Source organism: Phaseolus vulgaris, chromosome 9, assembly GCF_051622355.1.
Source record: "Phaseolus vulgaris cultivar YP4 chromosome 9, ASM5162235v1, whole genome shotgun sequence".
In the NCBI taxonomy this organism is placed as follows: domain Eukaryota; kingdom Viridiplantae; phylum Streptophyta; class Magnoliopsida; order Fabales; family Fabaceae; genus Phaseolus; species Phaseolus vulgaris.
In genome coordinates, this window is record NC_143506.1 from 9,339,299 (window position 1) to 9,342,261 (window position 2,963).

At 45.4% G+C, this 2,963-nt stretch overlaps 1 pseudogene; it reads right to left on the reverse strand.

Annotated features, from left to right (window-relative positions):
* Positions 1–1,690: 1,690 nt before the first annotated feature.
* Positions 1,691–2,699, reverse strand: LOC137822515 (7-deoxyloganetin glucosyltransferase pseudogene; annotated as a pseudogene).
* Positions 2,700–2,963: the final 264 nt, after the last annotated feature.

Genomic DNA, 2,963 nt, shown 5'->3' on the forward strand with positions numbered 1-2,963 from the left:
TCCAGCCCATGTCGAGCTGAGTCTTTCGATTTCGATATTGATTCGAGCGAGCTCAGGTAGATATCTAGACGATCGGGCTAGGGTTGATGTCGAGCCGAGCAGGTTTGGGTCGATGTCGAGCAGAGCGGGCCCGGGCCAATGTCGAGCCGAGCGGGTCCGGGCCAATGTCGAGCCGAGCGGGCCCGGGCCAATGTCAAGCCAAGCAGGCCCGGGCCAATGTCGAGCCGCGCAGGCCCGGCCAATATTGAGCCAAGCGGAATAGGGTCGATATCTAGTCGAGCAGATCAGGGCCCATGTCGAGCCAAGTGGACCCAGACCGATGTCAAGTCGAGCGGGCCCGGGCATGGGCCTATGTTGAGTCGGGCAATCTTGGGTCGATGTCGAGCCGAGTAGGCATGGGTCGAAGTCGAGCCTAGCAAGCCAGGCCAATGTCGAGTTGTTTGGGCCTGGGCCGATGTCTAGTTGAGCGGTCCCAAACCGATGTCGAGCCGAGCGGCCCAGCGATGTCAAGTCGTTCGGGCTCAAGTTGATGTCGATTCGTCCGAGCCCAGACCTATCTGAGTTGAGCGAGCTCGGGCCGATGTCGAGACGAGCGGGCCCAGGCCGATGTTGAGCCGTCCAGGCCCGGACCGATGTTGAGTCGTTCGGGCTTGGGACGATGTCGAGTCGTCCAGACCCGAGCTTGGATCGATGTCGAGTCGTTCGGGCCCTAGACGATGTCGTGTCGTCTAGACCCGGGCCTATGTTGAGTCATGCGAGCCCATGCTGATGTCGAGTCGTCTGGGCCCAAGCCGATGTTAAATCGTCTGTCATGGGTCGATGTCGAGTTGAGCAGGCCCAGGCCGATGTTGAGTCGAGCAGACCCAGGTCGATGTTGAGTCGAGCAGGCCCAGGTCAATGTCAAGTTCTTCGGGCCTGGCTGATGTTGAGTCGTCCAGGGCTGGGCCGATGTTGAGTCGTTCGGGCTCAGGCAGATGTCGAGTTGTCCGGGCCCAAACCGATGTCGAGTCGAGCGAACCTGGGTCGACGTGGAGTTCTTCGGGTCTGGGCCGATGTTGAGTCATTCAGGTCCAGGCCGATATCGAGTCGTCCGGGTCCGGACTGATGTCGAGTCGTCTCAGCCCGAACCGATGTCGAGTCATTCGGGTCTGGGCCGATGTCGAGCCGTCCGGACCCAGGTTGATGTTGAGCCGAGTTCATCCGCGTCCAGGTTGAGTCGGCTTAGTCCCAGTCAAGTCAAATTAGTTTGTATCCTTATCGAAATGGATTTAATGTAATTGACAAATTAAATTTAATCTAATAAAATAAATAAATTTAATCTAGATTTAATTCTCTTTAAATGGATTTTAAAAAAATCCAAACAAATTTCATCTAATTAAAATGGATATGAATTTTAAATCTAATCATTTTTTTCCATACATGACCACCCTAGTATCCAAATGCAGAATATTGTAAGAGAGAAAAAAGACTATTGATAAGCATGATAAATTAGAAAGATTTCAAAACTAAAGTAAAATAAATGAAGAATTAATATTAATTTTTTTACATGCGTAATAATGAGAAATTGAAAATATGAGTTTTAAAAAACTAAAATTATATTTACTAACTTTCATTAATCTACAAAGTTATATCTTCGGAGTGACCATCTAGTATTCATTTAAAAAAAGGAGGGTACATTTATATTTACAAATTATATGGAGGTACAAGAAGAAGCAGTGGAGGTGCATGGAGAAGAATTTGCCCAGGAAAAAACACAATGAAGAAAAAGAAACAAGAGGATAAAGGCCCGACCCAATAGCACGAAACTTAATACACTCAAAAGAACTGATGAACCATGTTTCCAACAATTCATAAATGAAGAGCCATCTTTGTGAATGGATGCACCTTCTGCCAGTTCCTTCCATTCCAAGGCTTTCTTGGTCAACTCTTTCCCCTTCTGTCCCTCCCTGAACTCCCTCACAACCCTCTCAATTACCCTCTTAATCACCTTCTATCTGCAATCCAACATCTCATTCATCCACAAATTTGTTGGTTGCTCCGCAAAGAAGGGCCACATATCATTGGCACTCTATTGCACAAACTCTCAATATTTGAATTCCAACCACTGTGTTAAGAACCCTCCAACTACGGGGTGAGCCACCATTTCTCTTGGCCACCAACCTGATTATAGGCCTCTATTTTTTGTCTCTGACACAAACTCACCATGAAGAACCGCGTTTTCACCTGCCACAAGAGGTATAATGACGCAAAAAAAAAAAAAGGTTTTGCCACTGTTAACAAGTCCCCAACCAAACTCAATCAATTGATTACTCGTCATGACTGTTATGCTCCCAAAGTTCACGTAATACTGACTTGGCTTCATTGGCGTCAAGCCATTCTCGACACTCTATCTTCCTTCCGAAGGTTCGACCCAATTGTGATCAGGTCCTCATTTCTGACAGGTTTCATGAGTAAAGTTAAGGGACCACTGAGGAGGAATAATGGACGAAAGTACCTCCAAAACATCATACTCTAAAACTTCAATGTGTTCAAAATGATTGCAGAAGCATGCTTAGCTCTCCCACACTCCTCCTGCAAAACTGCAGGATAATGTCGTGTGGGTTCTGAAGAAACTGGGGAAAATCTCTCAATAAAATTTCTTTGATGCCAGGTACCCAATTAATGGTGGTCTCCAAATACTCATTTGCTATATAACTCATGTCTGCAAGCAAAGGAATGTAATGTATTGAGTGCATGTCTGTACTCTCGTTATATAAAACAATTATTCACATGTGTTGCTCCCACTTTAAGGAATCGATTCTAAGTTTTAAATTATACTTCCAGATCAACCTATGTTCAAAATAAAAATGTATATAAATCATTTCACTTCAAAATTATTTTAATAAAAATCGATTCTAAAAACCCTCTTTCAAACATAAACCTAATAACATATATCAAGTACGTATCCTACAGGAACAAAAATT